Source organism: Triticum urartu, chromosome 5, assembly GCF_003073215.2.
Source record: "Triticum urartu cultivar G1812 chromosome 5, Tu2.1, whole genome shotgun sequence".
Taxonomy (NCBI): Eukaryota; Viridiplantae; Streptophyta; class Magnoliopsida; order Poales; family Poaceae; genus Triticum; species Triticum urartu.
In genome coordinates this window covers 287,810,755-287,832,530 of record NC_053026.1, presented here as the reverse complement: position 1 = coordinate 287,832,530, position 21,776 = coordinate 287,810,755, and positions in this window count along the sequence as shown.

The window sequence follows — 21,776 nt, the reverse complement described above, 5'->3', positions numbered from 1 at the left end:
CCATCCGCCAAACACCCACACCCCGAACGGTCCGACGCGCTCCACCAGACAAGCCACCCACGAACGTGCGCCACCACGGTCTTGCAATCATCACCGCCGCCTCACCATGGTCATCGAAGCGAGACCGACGAGGACGAGAGGGAGCAGCCGGGAACGAGGAATGGCAGCGAGAGCAGCCACGCCGGAGGAGACAACCTCCACCGCCATCGGCGGTCACCGACCGGACGCGGCAAGGGGGGCGTACCAGGCCCTCAAGGCCCGGCCGAGCCCAAAAGGGGCTCGTGAAGCACCCATCGCCGAGCTGCAGTAGACGTGTTGCCGTCTCCACCACCCCTTGCACGAGCCGCGCCACCACCGCCCCGCCGGAGCCGCCGCAGGCGAGACCGAGTCAGGCCCGCCCAGACCCAGATGGGGCCCAAAAGGGCCCAGATCTGGGCCGGGAGGACGCCGCCACCATCCACCACGCCAACTCGCCGCCAAGTGGCTGCACCGCCGCCTCTAGGCCACCCGGAGCTGCGCCGCCAGGAGCAGCCACCGCTGCCGGAACCACCGTCGACCGAGGAGCACCGCCACAAGACGCCACCACCCGAGCCATGGCACCACGCGCGGGGAAGGGACGGCCTCCGCCGCCGCCAACACCACGCGGGCAGGGCCCGGTGGCGCAGGCCGGCGGCGGCGGGAGGAGGGGAACGGGAGAGGGGCGCTGGGGGACGAGGAGATGGGCCCTCAGTCGCCCCGCTCGGGGAGGCGACGCGGGGGGCGGGCCGGGAGGGGAGGAGGGAGACGTGGCGCGGCCGGTGGCCGGAGGCGCGGGAGGGGAGGGGAGGGCGGCGGCGGTGGCGCGGGAGGAACCCTAGGAGCGGGTCCAGGCAGTCGATTCTTGAGAGTTCGCCGGAGGAAACGAAGAAGGAAGGGGCTCGCTGGAGGGCTACCCCATTATCTATCTTAGGATTACGGGTGGGGGCGGTGGTGGGACCTCACCGGAGGAAAACCTTGGGCGCGGGGAGGGGTGGAGGGGGGGCTATGGCCGGGGGCGGCGGAAGACTGGCGATTCAGGCGAGGGCGAGGCAGCGAGGCGGTCGCGGGATCGCTGCCGGCTGCAGGGGCGAAAGCTGGTAGTTTGTCTGGCGACCCGTGCGGTGGTCTGCTGGGGAAGAAGAAGGGTTAGGAGACGTAGAATCTTTATCCAATGGCCTGAAATGCTCGACTGACTCAAATGATAAAAATTAGGCAACTTGCATATAGCCATTCCCCTATTTAGTACAACTAGGTACTCATGTGTTGCCATAAAATCAAAAAATATATATCTCAGCTCATACACGAATCTCACAAACTTGTGGCAATGGCAATATCTAGGATGGCAGAGCACCGGTGATCACACATAGATCTCCCGATGGCACATCGAATTTGCTATAGTCGACCCTCACTATAGGCTGCGAGGGCGGATTTGATGCCCTACAATGTTGCAGGGGGTTACCGCTACTCCTGGTGCACAATTCTGAGGGAGATTTCAGACACACTTGAGCGGTAGGACTTTTACTCTTTAGGGCATCTGCAATACTGACCCTCAAACCACACGTAACGGTTCGGTTGGGACGTGTTTTGTCATCGAGCGCGGGTCTGTATCGGTCCACCGACCGGTCCATACACACTTTTTTCCGCAAACCAAGAACAAACTGAGGTTTGGAGGGGGGGGCTTTGCAAGCGCTCGAACCACTATCATGCCTGCTTCTAACTACCCTGGCCCAACACCTAAAAACCCTCCCTCGCCCACGCGCTTTCCCGCCAGAAGCCAGTTGCCCGTATTCATACTGCTCTAGAGCGGCCACTCCACATTGACGTCGGCTGAGAGTGGACATGACCTCTCATCGACACCGGCATTGAAGTGGCTCGTCGGCCAAGGGCACCGCCCGCGTCGTGTCCCCGGTGTCTATGCCTGTTCAATGCTGAAGAGACGTTTACTGGAGTTCAATGCCCATCCCTTCGTGTGCCGCCATTAAACAGGCTCGTCAGCTGAGAAACCAACTCCGGCGCCCGCGCATTGACGCACCCGGATGCTTATCCACTATTTAAAGGCGAACACTCATGTTGAATTGACCAAAATTGTATGCTATACTAGGAGATGATTTCGTCACAAGTCTAATAGTCCATAACACGAGAAGTTGTCATATGTCCTTAGACCATTGAGAGTATCGAGTCACTTAATACCGGACAATGCACTTTGGGGTTGTTATAACATGAACCATAACACAATGATCATAACAATAACTTATAGGTTCATCGGAAACGTATGCGGGACTAGATAGCTCGAGATCGGAATTTGCTCCTCCGGCGATGGCGAGATATTCTTAGGGTCCTCTCTGCCTGACGACATCAATCATCCCCTAGCCAAATAAAGTGTGACTTGCTCACGGGGATGCCGAAACACGAGAATGAGAAAAGAGAACAAAACCGATAACAAGGAGACCGACACAGTGATCATGTGTTTGATTTACGGGATGCTGATATATCTCACCTCGGCTTTTGTAAAGTATCGTGAAGCAAAAGGAATAGCATATGGTAGCTTTAGGTTCCTCGATAATCATTGGTGTGAGTATATGAGTCAATATGGATGCCCACAGTTATGCTATTTATCATTCAACGAAATGTGTTTCGGTCATGTCTCTATTTCACTGAACCTGCAAGTCAGGCGCTTAAGGGTTTATGATCTGTTGAGTACTATTGGAGTTAGGAGTTTGAGAGAATATCACCGAAAAAGTTTCGAAGATAACACAAATTGTTTTGTTAGAGAACTGGAAGTGTTTCAGATAAATCCAGAGAAAAACCGGATAGGTGGAAAAAGTTTCAAGAGGGTAAATAATTATGTAGAGGGGCTCCTGGATTTACAGGAGCCCCCTGGAATTATTATAGGCATCTGGGCATCCCAAAATAGGCTAGGCCTAGTAGGGGGCAACCAGATGGGCTTTAAGGCCCATATAGGTGGCACCCCCCTTTATCCTTGGGCACCAGTCCAACTTGGTGCGTCTAGGGTTGGAGGGGTGGGGCCCACCCCTTGGCTGCCGCCACAGGGAAGGGAGGCCCCTCCTCCAAGTCGTCCTCCCTTCCCTCCGCCTATATATACCCAAGGGGCACCCCTATTGAGACATAAGTTCTCCTACAATCTTTGGGCGCCCCTTCTCTCTCTAGTTCTCCAGGAAAATTGTGAGACACCGCGAGGCTGCTCCTCCCTCCCCTAGTTCTCCGGTGACGCCTAGCTCTAGACGACGAAGCACTACTGTACCATCAATCTCGTACGCGTGCAATCCATAGAGAGGTTGTATTTTCGATCTTCGTTCGAGGAAGCGTTCGTGGGACGGTTTGAGGGACTTGAAGAACGAGCTACACCAACTCTTCTTCCGTTGCAACTCGAAGTTAATAACGATCAGATCTAACCTTGTATGCATCTTCATGGTGACCTTGGGATCTTGGTCCGTAGCCCGTTTTTGTTTATGTTTTCTACTACGTTTCCCAACAATTTGAGGGTCATCCGTCAGGGGTGGCTCAAAAGGAGAATATGGTGAGGTATATGTTGTGTTCGGGAGGCCTTGGCACTCGCACCCCTTTAATGGAGATTAACACTCTTAGAGAGTGTGAACTTCGGGATACATCCTCTTCTCCAACTTGTGGTTCATTCTTTCCACACCATTTACTTTGTGCCGTCCTTGCTTCTTAGCTTGTTGCTCTTGCTTACCTTATTGTTAGCTTGCTTGTCTCACCGTAGATTGCATAACTAAAAAACTTATTTTATCTGCTACCCAAAGTTTGTTAAGAGAATCTTAAAAACCCATAGTCTCCTATTCACCCCCCCTCCATTTGAGACCTCTTCGATACTTTATGGGGGGAAGGGGTGGTTGCTAAAGAAATGGAGGGTTTTTTATAGACACTTGGTTAGATAACATTTGTTGCAACCGAGTTGAAGATGAGCTCAATCAGCCAGTTAAGAGCTCATTGATGAAAAATTGGCGGGGGTTTGGGAAGAGATGTGATACCAACCACCACCAGATAGCATGAAAATGTTTACCGGGTTTCCAGTAGCCTATTGGACAAAGAGGGCAACAAGTACAGTAAAAGAAGGGGGCAATAAATACTTGAATAAAGATAGACATAAGTTCTCACATTGGAAATGCATTTAAATAAGATTATATCCAAAATAGATAAGCACAATCATTGAAAATGTCATGTGTAATCAGTAAATTAGTTTTCTTTCGAACAAACCAGTAATTTTATGGCATGTGGAAACTCTGTATATGCTTTGACTGCCCTCTTATTCCATTTTTCTACCACTTCACAGCAGAAACAACGTCACTTTGAGATACTTGAGATTTCTCTGAATTTGCAAAAGATAGGATATTGCAATTTGGCTTTTATCTTTTGCCATTTGTTCTTTTGTACCCAACAATGCTGACTTTTGTTTCTCCAGACAAGAATGGACACGGGAGAAGATTACAAGGTCCTTTTGTTGTTACTGAAAATTGACTATAGGGGTATTTTAACAGGACATGCAATCTGTCGGGTGCAACTCGGCGACAGGCAAAGAGAAACGTATTCAGTACATCATCTATGATCATCGGTTGCATTCCGTAATAATCCTAATCATGCATTATTGATAGTTTTCAAGCACAAGCTAACGATGTGAGTATCTTCAGAAATAAATACCTCGCTGGGGCTGTTATGTATATATAAGGAAAAAAACTATACTCCCTCAGTTTCAAAGTACTTGAAGTTTTAGATTTTTTATAAGTCAAACATCTTTAAGTTTGACCAAATATATTGAAAAAATACCAACATCTACAACACCAAATTAGTTTCATTAGATTAACCAAATTAGTTTGAGAGAGACTGTGACACCATTAGATTAAGTCAAGAGATTATTTATATACATTGTCAAACTTAAAGAAGTTTGACTCAAGTATTTTGGAACATATTTGGTGCACACTACATATATTTAGTGCATCACCGGAATAAAAGTCTGATTAAGTGCTTTACAAATAGGAATATGAGCTCTGTGTTTTTTTAAATGAGCTCCATGTTTACATACTCTTCAAGTAAAAATATCAGATAAGGTATTAACAACATAGTATTTTCAGACATCCATGTTAGTTTATCAAACATCACGCGTCCAAATTGGAGAAACGCACAACTCTAAAATGGGTAGTTATTGAAACACACAACTCTATTAGTCTCTCCCATCAACATTCACCAGGTTGAAAGCCAAAATACATGGCCTGGAGATGATACACAACCTTAAATGATCTTGTTGCTTTGTGCCCCAGAATCTGGACATTTCTCACACCAACAACATCCGGCTTAAATGCTAAGCAAACTTCAGCAGTTGACTACGACTGTCCATGGAACACGTTCTCAATCTCCGGTGGCTGCTTCAGGGTAGTCCCTGTAAACTTCATCTCCACCATTGGACGGTCGCTCTACTCCACCCAATTACCACTGGTAGGCCTGAAGCAAGTCAAGAGGGCCTGTTTGGTTTAGGAGACAATATCAGGTGAAAACCACATCTTCAGTGAAAGGTTGGAAACTTTACCATAGGCTGTTGGATCTTGTATGTATGGACTAGATCCATCCATAACTGCTACATGCATTTTTGCAGAAAAACGCCCACCCCAGCAATGTTGTTCTGCACATGACCCCTGACGCATACAAGTATTACAGCTAGCACCCCATCACGTGTGGGGCTTCGGCACATGTCCCCACCTATTTGTGTTGATTGCGTGAAACTGAACGAAGACAAAAATTGAACGATGGGTACTACCCAGTTCCCTTGTAAATTTAAGTAGAACAAACAGTAAAATACATTAGCTAAAATCATTGCCCAGATAAATGACGAAACCACAACCAAAACCATTGCCCAGTTGAAGAACTCATGCACCTCACATAGCACATTTCCAGCAATTGAAACAATTTCCTAGAATATATTTAAGTAAAGCAAAACTCATGCATCTGATTCAGTCACTTAAATAATGCCCACACTCCAATACATGGTTACAAAATAGATGCATCATTAACAGTGATGGCAAATCTACACCTTTATACATCAGTCATTGAACACATAGCTCCAGTACACTAGCTAACAACTTGCAGATGCCCGGCCCCAACAGATAATACCTCCAGTACACTAGCTAACAACTTGAAGAAGTTCGGCGCCAATAGCTAATAGCTCCATTACACTAGCCAAGAACATAATAATGTAATACTATTAGTCCTAAAAACTTGTAGAGGTCGGTAGGGCCACCAAGCAATCTGAAACAAAAAAATTAATTGGTCAAGCAGTAGGAAAAATTGCAAGAATTTATACCTAATTTTTGAAATCAATTTTTAATCCTAATATATGAACATAGATACATCGGTGCATGTGTATTTATTAGGAAGCAAAATTTTAGAAATATTCTCAAACTAAGTCCAGAGGAATGTACCGCCATCATGTTTGCTGCACTTCCTTGTTCTTGTTCTTGTCTTCCTGTCTTCGCTTTCCAGCCTTATCCTTATATCCCTTTAGTCCTTTTATTCTACCTCATGATGTGCATAAGCTTCATAGAAATCCTTGGCTGCGTTCAAATCTGTAAAAGTCATCCCTATGGCCGGCCTGATGTCATCATCACACTCCGGAGTACAAGATGAGCCATGAAATGTGGATGAAAAGCACAACGGTTTAACATGCTGGAATACAAGAAATTATAAGCATGCACATATTAGTTAGACAAGTACTTACACAGAAAGGTGCGCTATACAATTTTTGTTGTGTGGCAAATACAATTTCCGGGCTTGGTCTAGTGTGGATGGCTTATTCTGCATCAGACTGGGAGTTGCAAATAGCCAAAGGTGGTGCCTTGCTCACTTCACTGTGGCATTCCATAATTACTCCACAAATAGAAGAAATACAGTTTGTAAGTCGAAAGCACACTCTCATAGGAGCCAGCCAATATGTGCCTTCCAGAATAACATAGAATAAAATAAACTGCTAGAAAGAACATTCAAGTGTTAGAAGTACCTAATCTCAGCTCACTTCACCGATCAATTGCAATATAAATTAAAACTGACAGCTAAAATCATTTCTACAATTTTTCTATGCTCAACCAGTTTCAACTCCTTTCTTATGCCCATCATACTACACACAAGTCTACAAGAAGTAAGGCTGAAGTTTTAGAACCTGTAGTATTCTCAAAACCGTGGGGTTTTTTTGTGTGTCTAGAAAAGAGGTCCCGGCCCATTTTTTCTAAACCAAATGAGACGAAATTGTTTATGTCCCTATCCATGACCAGATAAGAATAGATGTGATCTCTACCTTTGATTTCTCCTCATTCTGTTATATGGTAAATTAGTTGTAATATATCTCTTGCTTATTAGCCATTTTGGGTTGCTTAAGTTGTGCTCTCGGATCCATTTTCTTCCAGCTGTCGTCACAATTACTTTTGATCTAGTTGATTGGTGAACCTTGATCAATCATGTACCTCCAGGTTAGATTAATTAAGCAATTTCATGCCAGTTGTGCCGGTCAAAACCATGGTAAAACAACATCCAAACACCTCGATATTTTTGGTAAAACTGAGGAAAACTACAATTTCAAGAACATTTAGTATTTCTTGCCTAGGCATTGGAATACTGCGGTTTTGGATTACCACAGTTTTGTAAAAATTGTGCTGCCAAACTAAGCCTGATAGTTTCCTTCATTTAACAACTATACAGTAACAAATATGCCTAGAACCACCAATATGGTAAACAATATTGTCAAATTAGCATGATGGGGTCTCCATGTTGCTGCATTAATATAAAACTTACTTACGCAATGCATTAGTCTTTACCAACTTCTTGAAGACCAAAATCTGGATAGTAGAGTTAGGGGCAATCAGCAGTTCCAGCCAAGATACTACTACCTCATTCCCTCCCCTACTCTATTTGCTTTGCTTTGCATACCTATCCCAACTAGAAGTGCTAATCTTGGAGGAGACAACCAGAACCCACGACCTTGTCATCTCTTTTGCTTTGCAAACCTAGCCCAACCGACAGATAAAAACACTAGTTGAGCTACGATAAGAAGAACGTGGCAAAACATAACACAGAAGATGAACAATGTAATAGAAAGGTCCATACCTTCAGACCTAGATCCAGTACCAATCCGATGGGGAATGCCCAGAGGACGATTGGCTCGCTGGGCCAGCTGCCGGAGAGGAGAGAAGTCCGAGGAAGAATTAGTCGCGTCAGTCGCTGGCCCTGCATGGAACAAGGGCGTTGTGCTGGGTTGGTGCGGTGGGCCAGCCGCCGGAGAGGAGAGAGGGAATTAGCTGCGGCCGCCGGCCGCCGGTGTCATCTCCTAACCCTAGTTGTTGATGGGGAAAAATTGAATCAGGGTAGCTCCAAGGGGAAAGGCACGGGATGGCTCATCTTCCATCAGGGATGTTGTACCGAGGTATAGGAAGATTACGGGGGTTCTTTTGAGATTCCTCCATCTTTTCATCTCACAACGTACACTCCTTATCCAACGGCACGGGATCAAGTTTCCATGCTTCCACTGAATATATGGTTTCCATCAGATATGTACTCTTTGGTTTAGATCGCCGAGCCGCCCTGCGGTAGCTATGTGTTTGGATGGACGCCGATTCTTTGGCGTGCCCAGGCTAGCTCCCTCCTTGTTCAATTCCACGCCAACTATTTGGCGAGAAGCTAGCGGCCGATTGCTCCCCCAAATTTTTGGCACGCCCGTGATTGGCAGGGCTGGCTACAGCGGAATCCAAACGGATTACCACTAGTCTCACCCGTAAACCCCTTGGCTCACACTGTTGTTGCCATTGCCTGCTAAAAGCATCGAACACCCGGGCTAAAAGGATGTCATCAGTTCCAGAATCAACAATGATCATCCACCTTGCGTATTCATATGGAACGGAGCCGGTTCCCATCTTGTTAAAATAATTCAAGGTACACGATCAATCCACCAAGAAACAAGCAATCCCCGGGCTAACAAGGTTCAACGATCATATGCTAATCCCCGGGGCATGCCTACTAACGCTCCTCCCATGACACTGCAATGTCGCACACCGATCACTTAGGCGCTGTGTGCATGTGCTATTATGTTAGCATAGGTTACGCCGTTTGAGCCTCACATTATATAGGAGACCATGAATACAATTGTCCGATTAGGACATGACACAATACCCTGCCTACACAAAAGTACTACTCCAATTTCAGCTGTAACCTACCTTGTACACAATATTTGACACAACTCCAACAAACTCCATCTTGACGAATATTCTTTGCCACCTTGAATTCATCCATGAGTCAAACTTCCATATATATTGGACTCGAGATTATACCATGAGTGCCACAGCTACTCTGAGGCTCCACGTGACTCCACCAACAACTGTAGTCCCTTATTTTCTTCTTCACACTCGACACCAGGGGCTCCGGCCTCCATCCTCAGATACGAGACAACATTGTTGTCAAGGATGGGAGCCCTGGAAGCTATGTGAAGAGATTATCCAGCGGCAAAAGATCCATAGTTTGCCATCAGAATTGGTGTTCAACACTGGCTTCATCGTCGGATGAACATACCCTTCAGCAAAAGCCAGGTTAGTGATGTTTTGGAAGTTCAATTTTGTAAACCTTCAGCCGGTGAAACCTGTTAATGCGCCTCCTTTGTCACAGACTTCACAGAGGGGCTAACATAGCTTATTACAATTAACTTTATTGCCCTAGCAAGTTCGCATCGTCTCCTAAAATTTATGTTTTTCTAGTTCCAGACATGTTGCAGTGAACCTTAGCTGAGCTTTTGTATAATTTTAATGATTTTTGCCAGTCCTAAAGAATTCTTTGTCCATACAACGACTCCTCTAATTTATTTAGCACATCAACTACAGGATATAGGGTTTTACATTTTTTGGGTTATTTCAAGAATAACCCTGTCGATGAAGATGATCAAAGAAGATTCAAATCCCTGTCAGTAAAGTGAGCTACCTAAGTTGCAAGTTCAAAAATGATCCCTTTACATTACACATAACATTTGCACACGAGTTCTACCAAATATCCAGCTTCACAACATGGAGCAAAGATTTCGCAATATATGAACGGCCAACAGCCAGTAAAAAAGAGAGCATCAAAGCACAAACATAGGCAATGTTTTGTCGGATTTCGGGTTCCGGCAGACCCTTGAGGTTCGAACACTGGGGTGCGCGCAGAGATTTCGCCTCCTACCTACCTGCACCCCTCCGCCATGCTAGGATCTAAACTAAGGAAAGAACAACACAAGAGACACAGGGTTTATACTGGTTCGGGCCACCGTTGTGGTGTAATACCCTACTCCAGTGTGTGGTGTGGTGGATTGCCTCTTGGGCTGATGATGATGAACAATACAGGGAAGAACAGCCTCGCGAGGGTCTGTTCTTGGCTGAGGCGATGAACTGCTGGGAGGAGTTCAACCACCTCTCTCTCTCTCTCTCTCTCTCTGCTCTCCTCCGACCGACCCCCTTGCTGTGTGGGTGGCTAGTCCTATTTATAGAGGCCCTGGTCCTCTTCCCAAGTATTGAGCGGGAAGGGAGCCAACAATGGCGGGCTAATTTGAAGGGGGACAACAAGTATCAGCTATCCTGACAAAAGTAGTCTTCGCCTGCGCAAAGCTCTGGTGATGACGCCGTCTTGAGCTCCACGGTGACATCCGTCTCGTAGTCCTCCTGGTCTTGGTCTCGTTGCACCGAAATGGCAAACTTTGCCTGATGCCTCGGTACTCCGCGGCTGCACTTGCCCCCTTTGCACCAAAGAGGAAAGGAGGACGCTGCGCGGGCTGGCACCCGCCTGGCGTCCTGAGTTGTCATGGCTTGCGTCATGGGCACCTCGTGAGGTACCCCGCCTTGATCTCTCCGCCTCCTCGTGAGCTAGCCTGACGAGGCCGTGCCTGAGGAAGCTTTGCGTCGTCCGCCCCGCGAGGATTGGCCCCTCGCGAGGGTCATGGGTTTGTGTTGGTGAAGATGGGCCGTGCTGGGCCCCCCTTTGAGCCACGCCGCAGGCCGCAGGCAGGCAAGTCTGGGGACCCCCGTTCCCAGAACGCCGACAATAGCCCTCGGGCCCAAGGCGCACCCGGACTTGGCCGTGCAGGGAGGCGGAAGGGCAAGAGCGAAGCGCTGCGGGCCCTAACAGCCTGCGGCATTGGGCGCCGTGTGGCGGTTGATTGGACGTGGGCGTCTCCACTTCCCCATGGTGCCTCGGCAACTGCACTAACTGGACAAGTCCCTGCATGCAAAACGGGTCATGATTACCTGCGATCGTGGAGGTCGGCGGTTGGCCTCCGCCGGCTATAAGTACGGGACGGCGTGCGCCCTTCCGGTTCATCTTCCCTTGCTTCTCCTTCTTCTTCATGGCCCCGTCGAGGAGGTTCTCAGCCGCGGAGAAGGGGAAGGCTTGCCAGGAAGAGCATGCCTCTCCCCTGCCCAAGCGCGGCCGAGGGCGCCCCCGCAAACATCCTGTGGCCACCACGGCAGCTCCCCGCGGCCGCGGAGACGCTTTCCAGCGCGGTGGCAGACGGATTGCTGCGGCCAGGGGGTGCGCTCCGGCTACGCGTCCCCCTATGCCGCGCTTTCGCGCTGCAGAGGTGCTGCCGGAGTTCATCATGTGGTCGGGGGAGCCGACTAGCACCCGGCTCCCACTTCCTTGCTTCCTCCTCGGCGAGCTCCCGGCCGGCGCCCCGGGCGGCCTCTGGCTTCAGGCCGACGGCTACTGCAGCCGGGCCTCATGGGTTTCACTGGAGGTCTCCGCAGTCGGGAGCCTGGCCCTGGCCCACGGTTGGTAGACGTTTGCCCGCGCGCGTGGCCTGGCCGTCGGTGCACCCTACACTTCAGGTTCGACGGGGATGCCACCCTCTACGTGAGGGTGTTTGGGGAAGATGGTCGCCGCGCAGGGTGTTGCCCCGAGGGCGACGACCGCGGCTGGGAACCCGGCTTCGGCGATGATGGAGAGGACGACGCTCGCGGGGCTGGCGGCGCTCAGGGTTCCTCAAGCTTCTCCGGTTCTTCTTCAGGCGGCGACTCTCCTAGTGGTGGCCGCAGCCAGCCCCCACGCCGTCGTATCTGCTTGGGGGGTGGTGGCGCGTCCGCCCACCGTCGCGCCCTGGTGAAGCGCGAGAGGGAGTCCGCCTGAGCTCCGGAGGCAGCTCGGGCTTCCCTGCGGGCCGGTGCGAGGCGAGCCGCACTAGATTTGTTTTTTCCTCTTCCCTTTTCTTGCATAAAGAAGGACAGTAGTGTGGTGCCCCGCGGGGACGTGTATGGGTTATTGCTGTTAATTATCATTTTGCTTTCTTCATCGTACCTTCCGACTATGTGCCCGCGCATGGATGGTTCCCGGCCCCAGCCATGGGGGCGACCGACCCAGGCCCTGTGTTTGTGTCGCGGTGCCCGAGGGGCATGGACTGGAGGGGTGCTCCTGCAAGGGGCCCAGGTCGCGAACCCTTTGAGTGACTAGGATAGGAACACTCGCGAGGGCGCTCGGCTCTCCCCCTCGCGAGGCCTTGCACAAGAGAAATCGAGGCAGGAGCGTCAAAAGCCGAAGAACCGCGAGCCAAAGACGGCAACAACTTCAATAAAACTTCAAATGAAGAAGAACAAGTCAACTGCGGAAAGCAAATGAAAAGCCACGTCCGGCACCTAGTCTAGTCTTCGACGTCTTCTCACCAGCGCGGAGCTAAGTGCTGCCACTAGGCGTGGGAGGGAGCCCCAGGGCCTGAGGCCGACGCTCCTGAGACTCCGGGGCGTGTACAGCCCCAACTCATTATTACGTGAGAGTGTCACGGGCGGCGAGCTTCACAGGCGTTCGCCTTGCTTCACAGGCTCCGGGCCTTTTCCGAAACGCGATAGCTTCACAGGCATTCGCCTTGCTTCACAGGCTCCGGGCCTTTTCCAAAGCGCGATAGCTTCACAGGCATTCGCCTTGCTTCACAGGCTCCGGGCCTTTTCCAAAGCGCGATAGCTTCACAGGCATTCGCCTTGCTTCATAGGCTCCAGGCCTTTTCCAAAACGCGGTAGCTTCACAGGCATTCGCCTTGCTTCACAGGCTCCGGGCCTTTTCCAAAACGCGATAGCTTCACAGGCATTTGCCTTGCTTCACAGGCTCCGGGCCTTTTCCAAAACGCGATAGCTTCACAGGCATTCCCTTGCTTCACAGGCTCCGGGCCTTTTCCAAAACACGATAGCTTCACAGGCATTCGCCTTCCTTCACAGGCTCCGGGCCTTCTTAGGGGTAGAACCTCCGGAGGTGCTGGATGTTCCATGCATTCTGGACCGGCTCTCCCTCCTGAGTCTCCAAGCGCGCCGAGCCGGGCCTGGAAACATGGACAACCTTGAACGGGCCCTCCCACATGGGAGAGAGCTTGTGCAGCCCCTCCCTGGAGAGGACCCGCCTGAGCACGAGGCCTCCTACCTCGAGTGTCCTGGGGCGGATGTTGCGGCAGTGATATCGCCGCAGCGCTTGTTGGTACCTCGCCGCTCGTAGCGCGGCTTCTCGGCGACGTTCCTCCCCCAGCACGAGGTCCATCCCCCGCATGGCGTCCTGTTGCGCCTCGTTGAACGCCAGGACCCGCGCGGAGTGACGTCTGACCTCGTGAGGGAGGACCGCTTCGGCTCCGTAGACCAGGAAGAACGGGGTCTCCCCAGTCGGCTTGGTCGCGGTTGTGTGGATGGACCACAACACGAACTGAAGCTTGTCGTACCAACCTCTGCCGCAGGCCTCCAGCTTCTTCTTGAACGTCCTGGTCTTGAGGCCCCTCAGGACCTCCGCATTGGCTCGCTCGGCCTGGCCGTTGCTTCGGGGGTGCGCCACCGAAGCGTAGCATATCTGCGTTCCAAGGTTAGCACAATATGTTTTGAAGAGGTTACTGGTGAACTGCGAACCGTTGTCCGTGATGATGCGATTTGGCACCCCGAACCGGCTCATGATGCCCTTGATGAACTTGACCGCGGAACCCGCGGGAATGGTGCGGACAGCCTCCACTTCAGCCCACTTGGTGAACTTGTCTACAGCAACGTAAAGGTAGCGGTAGCCCCCTGGCGCCCGAGGAAACGGACCCAAGATGTCGAGCCCCCAGACTGCGAATGGCCACGAAAGGGGGATAGTCTGCAAGCCCCCTGCCGTCTGATGGATCTGCTTGGCGTGGAACTGGCAGGCCTCACAAGCTTTCACTAGTTCAACGGCGTCATTGAGCGCGGTGGGCCAATAAAACCCACTGCGGAACGCCTTGCCGATGAGGGTCCGTGACGATGAATGATGTCCGCAGTCCCCGCCGTGTATATCCTCCAGTAGTTCCTTCCCTTGCTCCTTGGAGATGCAGCGTAGGGACACATCGTTTGGTCGCTTCCGGTAGAGCTCTTCATCTCTGATGCAGTATGCCGTGGCCTGGCGTGCCACTCGCTCTGCTTCCTCCTCCTTCTCCGGTAGGGTCCCTTGCGTCAAGTAGCTCCGGAGCTCCGTGATCCAGCATCCCTCCTGAGGTTCCATCATCAGGAGCAGGCGTGTTCCTGAGGCCGGGCCACAGGCCGGAGCTCCGGAGGCAGGTGGCTGGGGGAGCTCCTCCCGGGGCTGAGCCGTGTTTGATAGTGACGGCAAGGCTGAAGGCTTGAAGAGCCATTCCTCGAAAACGCCGGGCTCCTGAGGTAACCGCCTGGACGCGCGTTTGGCGATGTCATCGGCCTCTTGATTGGTGCCACGGGGCACATGCTGCAACTCCAAACCCCAGAACTGCTTCTCCATCCTGCGGACCTCTGCAAGGTAGGCCTCCATGTGCTCATCCTTCGGCCCGTACACCTTGTTGGAGAAATTGACAAGGAGCTGCGAATCGCCCTTGATGGTGAGGCGTTTCACCCCCAGGGCAGCTGCGGCCTTCAAGCCCGCTATTAAACCTTCATACTCCGCTATGTTGTTGGAAACCTTTTCGCCTTGCTGGAAACAAAGCTGCACGGCGTAATAGAGTTTGTCCTGGGTGGGCGATATAAGCACCGCCCCAGCCCCTGCGCCGTGTCTGGAGAACGCCCCATCGAAGTACATGACCCAGCCTTCTGGCGCCTCCCTTCCCGGGAACAGGGACCGATCCTCGTCGGCCTTGAGGCCTGGCGCCTCCGTCCATTCTGCCACAAAATCCGCCAACGCTGCTCCCTTGATGACTCTGGTCGTGCTGAATTCGAGCTGAAACGCTTGCAGCTCTATGTTCCACTCAGCGACTCTCCCAGCTGAATTGGGGCTCCTGAGCACGCTCTCTCAGGGGGTATGACGAGATAACCTTGATGGGGTGACCCTGAAAATAGTGCCGCAGCTTGCGCGAGGCCACCAGTAGCGCGAGGAGGAGTTTTTGGGGCATAGTGTACCGCGCCCTTGCATCCCGCAACACTGTGCTGACGAAGTACACTGGGTGCTCAACGAGGTGGAGTGCGTCAGTGCTGGCGGCTCCCTTTGGAGACCATGGCGCCTCTCGAGACAATGAGGCCTCCTGAGACTGGCCATCTGGGAGAGGGGCCTCTTCTGCCTCTGGTGCGCCCCTCTGCGGCGGCTGGTCCTCATCAGCCTCCGTGGCGGCTTCTGTGGGCCTTCCTCGTACCAGTTCCGCCTTGACCTAGGCTACTGCCGCGGTTTTGATTCGAGGCTCCTCTCTGACTGCCACCAGGGCTGCGCTGGCGGAGTAGGGAGTGGCGGCGAGGTAAAGCACCAGGGGCTCTTGAGGGCGCGGAGCCACCATGACCGGTGGGCTGGTTGAAGGAAATATGCCCTAGAGGCAATAATAAAGTTATTATTTATTTCCTTATATCATGATAAATGTTTATTATTCATGCTAGAATTGTATTAACCGGAAACATAATACATGTGTGAATACATAGACAAACAGAGTGTCACTAGTATGCCTCTAATTGACTAGCTCGTTAATCAAAGATGGTTATGTTTCCTAACCATGGACAAAGAGTTGTCATTTGATTAACGGGATCACATCATTAGTTGAATGATCTGATTGACATGACCCATTCCATTAGCTTAGCACCCGATCGTTTAGTATGTTGCTATTGCTTTCTTCATGACTTATACATGTTCCTATAACTATGAGATTATGCAACTCCCGTTTACCGGAGGAACACTTTGGGTGCTACCAAACGTCACAACGTAACTGGGTGATTATAAAGGAGCATTACAGGTGTCTCCAAAGGTAGATGTTGGGTTGGCGTATTTCGAGATTAGGATTTGTCACTCCGATTGTCGTAGAGGTATCTCTGGGCCCTCTCGGTGCACATCACATAAGCCTTGCAAGCATTGTAACTAAGATGTTAGTTGTGAGATGATGTATTACGGAACGAGTAAAGAGACTTGCCGGTAACGAGATTGAACTAGGTATTGGATACCGACGATCGAATCTCGGGCAAGTAACATACCGATGACAAAGGGAACAACGTATGTTGTTATGCGGTCTGACCGATAAAGATCTTCGTAGAATATGTAGGAGCCAATATGGGCATCCAGGTCCCGCTATTGGTTATTGACCGGAGACGTGTCTCGGTCATGTCTACATTGTTCTCGAACCATAGGGTCCGCACGCTTAACGTTACGATGATAGTTATTATGAGTTTATGCATTTTGATGTACCGAAGGTTGTTCGGAGTCCCGGATGTGATCACGGACATGACGAGGAGTCTCGAAATGGTCGAGACATAAATATTGATATATTGGAAGCCTATATTTGGATATCGGAAGTGTTCCGGGTGAAATCGGGATTTTACCGGAGTACCGGGAGGTTACCGGAACCCCCCGGGAGCTAAATGGGCCTTAGTGGGCTTTAGTGGAAAGGAGAAGGGGGCAGCCCAAGGTGGGCTGCGCACCTCCCCCCTCCCCTAGTCCTATTAGGACTAGGAGAGGTGGCCGGCCCCCCTCTCTCTCTTTTCCCCTCGGGGAATCCTAGTCCAACTAGGATTGGGGGGAGTCCTACTCCCGGTAGGAGTAGGACTCCTCCTGCGCCTCCATAGGGCTGGCCGCACCCCTCCCCCTTGGCTCCTTTATATACGGAGGCAGGGGGCACCTCTAGACACACAAGTTGATCCTTGAGATCGTTCCTTAGCCGTGTGCGGTGCCCCATGCCACCATATTCCACCTCGATCATATTGTAGCGGTGCTTAGGTGAAGCCCTGCGACGGTAGAACATCAAGATCGTCACCACGCCGTCGTGCTGACGGAACTCTTCCCCGACGCTTTGCTGGATCGGAGCCCGGGGATCGTCATCGAGCTGTACGTGTGCTAAGAACTCGGAGGTGCCGGAGTAACGGTGCTTGGATCGGTCGGATCGGGAAGACGTACGACTACTTCCTCTACGTTGTGTGATCGCTTCCGCAGTCGGTCTGCGTGGGTACGTAGACAACACTCTCCCCTCTCGTTGTTGTGCATCACCATGATCTTGCGTGTGCGTAGGAAAAAATTTCAAATTACTGCGTTCCCCAACAGTGGCATCCGAGCTTAGGTTTTATGGTTTGATGTTATATGCACGAGTAGAACACAAGTGAGTTGTGGGCGATATAAGTCATACTGCCTACCAGCATGTCATACTTTGGTTCGGCGGTATTGTTGGACGAGACGACCCGGACCAACATTACGCGTACGCTTACGCGAGACCGGTTCCCCCGACGTGCTTTGCACACAGGTGGCTTGCGGGCGACTGTCTCTCCAACTTTAGCTGAACCGAGTGTGGCTACGCCCGGTCCTTGCGAAGGTTAAAACGGAGTCTATTTGACAAACTATCGTTGTGGTTTTGATGCGTAGGTGAGATTGGTTCTTGCTTAAGCCCGTAGCAGCCACGTAAAACTTGCAACAACAAAGTAGAGGACGTCTAACTTGTTCTTGCAGGGCATGTTGTGATGTGATATGGTCAAGACATGATGCTGAATTTTATTGTATGAGATGATCATGTTTTGTAACCGAGTTATCGGCAACTGGCAGGAGCCTTATGGTTGTCGTTTTATTGTATGCAATGAAATCGCGATGTAATGCTTTACTTTATTACTAAGCGGTAGTGATAGTCGTGGAAGCACAAGCTTGGCGAGACGACAACGATGCTACGATGGAGATCAAGGTGTCGTGCCGGTGACGATGGTGATCATGACGGTGCTTCGGAGATGGAGATCGCAAGCACAAGATGATGATGGCCATATCATATCACTTATATTGATTGCATGTGATGTTTATCTTTTTATGCATCTTATCTTGCTTTGATTGACGGTAGCATTATAAGATGATCTCTCACTAAATTATCAAGAAGTGTTCTCCCTGAGTATGCACCGTTGCCAAAGTTCGTCGTGCCCAGACACCACGTGATGATCGGGTGTGATAATCTCTACGTCCATCTACAACGGGTGCAAGCCAGTTTTGCACACGCAGAATACTCAGGTTAAACTTGACGAGCCTAGCATATGCAGATATGGCCTCGGAACACGGAGACCGAAAGGTCGAGCGTGAATCATATAGTAGATATGATCAACATAACGATGTTCACCATTGAAAACTACTCCATCTCACGTGATGATCGGTTATGGTTTAGTTGATTTGGATCACGTAATCACTTAGAGGATTAGAGGGATGTCTATCTAAGTGGGAGTTCTTTAACTAATATGATTAAATTGAACTTAAATTTATCATGAACTTAGTCCTGGTAGTATTTTGCAAATCATGTTGTAGATCAATAGCTCGCGTTGTTGCTTCCCTGTTTCTATTTTGATATGTTCCTAGAGAAAATTGTGTTGAAAGATGTTAGTAGCAAAGATGCGGATTGGATCCGTGGTCTGAGGTTTATCCTCATTGCTGCACAGAAGAATTATGTCCTTGATGCACCGCTAGGTGACAGACCTATTGCAGGAGCAGATGCAGACGTTATGAACGTTTGGCTAGCTCAATATGATGACTACTTGATAGTTTAGTGCACCATGCTTAACGGCTTAGAATCGGGACTTCAAAGACGTTTTGAACGTCATGGACCATATGAGATGTTCCAGGAGTTGAAGTTAATATTTCAAGCAAATACCCGAGTTGAGAGATATGAAGTCTCCAACAAGTTCTATAGCTAAAAGATGGAGGAGAATCGCTCAACTAGTGAGCATGTGCCCAGATTGTCTGAGTACTACAATCGCTTGAATCAAGTGGGAGTTAATCTTCAAAATAAGATAGTGATTGACAGAATTCTCTAGTCACCATCACCAAGTTAGTAGAACTTCGTGATGAACTATAATATGCAAGGGATAACGGAAACAACTCCCAAGCTCTTCGTGATGCTGAAATCAACGAAGGTAGAAATCAAGAAAAACATCAAGTGTTGATGGTTGACAAGATCACTAGTTTCAAGAAAAGGGCAGAGGGAAGAAGGGGAACTTCAAAAAGAACAGCAAGCAAGTTGCTGCTCAAGTGAAGAAGCCCAAGTCTGGTCCTAAGCCTGAGACTAAGTGCTTCTACTGCAAAGGGACTGGTCACTGGAAGCGGAACTACCCCAAGTGATTGGCGGAAAAGAAGGATGGCAAAGTGAACATAAGTATATTTGATATACATGTTGTTGATGTGTACTTTACTAGTGTTTATAGCAAACCCTCAGTATTTGATACTAGTTCAGTTGCTAAGAGTAGTAACTCGAAACGGGAGTTGCAGAATGAACAGAGACTAGTTAAGGGTGAAGTGACGATGTCTGTTGGAAGTGGTTCCAAGATTGATATCATCACCACACACTCCCTATACTTTCGGGATTAGTGTTGAACCTAAATAAGTGTTATTTGGTGTTTGCGTTAAGCATGAATATGATTTGATCATGTTTATAGTAATACGATTATTCATTTAAGTAAGAGAACAAATTGTTGTTCTGTTTATATGAATAAAACCTTATATGGTTACACAGCCAATGAAAATAGTTCGTTGGATCTCGATCGTAGTGATACACATAATCATAATATTGAAACCAAAAGATGCAAAGTTAATAATGATACTGCAACTTGTTTGTAGCACTGCCGTTTAGGTCATATTGGTGTAAAGCGCATGAAGAAACTCCATGCTGATGGGATTTTGGAATCACTTGATTATGAATCAGTTGATGCTTGCGAACCATGCCTCATGGGCAAGATGACTAAGACTCTGTTCTTCGGAACAATGGAGCGAGCAACAGATTTGTTGGAAATCATACATACTGATGTATGTGGTCCGATGAATATTGAGGCTCGCGACAAGTATCATTATTTTCTGATCTTCACAGATGAATTTGAGCAGATATGAGTATATCTACTTGATGAAACATAAGTCTGAAACATTTGAAAAGTTCAAAGAATTTCAGAGTGAAGTGAAAAATCATCGTAACAAGAAAATAAAGTTTCTACGATCTGATCGTAGAGAAGAGTATTTGAGTTACGAGTTTGGCCTTCAGTTAAAAACAATGTGAAATAGTTTCACTACTCATGCCACCTGGAACACCACAATGTAATGGTGTGCCCGAACGTCATAACCGTACTTTATTGGATATAGTGCAATCTATGATGTATCTTACCGATCTACCACTATCGTTTTGGGGTTATGCATTAGAGACAGCTGCATTCACGTTAAAAGGGCACCATCTAAATCTGTTGAGACGACACCGTATGAACTGTGGTTTGGCAAGAAACCAAAGTTGTCGTTTCTCAAAGTTTGGGGTTGCAATGCTTATGTGAAAAAGTTTCATCCTGATAAGCTCAAACCCAAATCGGAAAAGTGTGTCTTCATAGGATACCCAAAAAGTTATTGTTGGGAACACCTTCTATCACAGATCCGAAGGCAAGAATTTTGTTGCTAAATTCGGAAACTTTCTGGAGAAGGAGTTTCTCTCGAAAGAAGTGAGTGGGAGGAAAGTAGAACTTGATGAGGTAACTGTACCTGCTCCATAATTGGAAAGTAGTTCATCACAGAAATCTGTTCCTGTGACTCCTGCACCAATTAGTGAGGAAGATAATGATGATGATCATGTAACTTCGGATCAAGTTACTACCAAACCTCGTAGGTCAACCAGAGTGAGATCCGCACCAGAGTGGTACGGTAATCCTATTCTGGAGGTCATGTTACTTGACCATGACGAACCTACGAACTATGAGGAAGCGATGATGAGCCCAGATTCCGCGAAATGGTTTGAGGCCATGAAATCTGAGATATGATCCATGTATGAGAACAAAGTTTGGACTTTGGTTGGCTTGCCCGATGATCGGCAAGCAATTGAGAATAAATGGATCTTCAAGAGGAAGACGGACGCTGATAGTAGTGTTACTATCTACAAAGCTAGAATTGTCGCAAAAGGTTTTCGACAAGTTCAAGGTGTTGACTACGATGAGAGTTTCTCACTGGTATCTATGCTTGAGTCTGTCCGAATCATGTTAGTAATTGCCGCATTTTATGAAATCTGGCAAATGGATAAACAAAACTGCATTCCTTAATGGATTTATTAAAGAAGAGTTGTATATGATGCAACCAGAAGGTTTTGTCAATCCGAAAGGTGCTAACAAAATGTGCAAGCTCCAGCGATCCATCTGTGGACTGGTGCAAGCATCTCGGAGTTGGAATATACGCTTTGATGAGCTGATCAAAGCATATAGTTTTATACAGACTTGCGGTGAAGCCTGTATTTACAAGAAAGTGAGTGGGAGCACTACAGCATTTCTGATAAGTATATGTGAATAACATATTGTTGATCGGAAATAATGTAGAATTATTCTGTAAAGCATAAAGGAGTGTTTGAA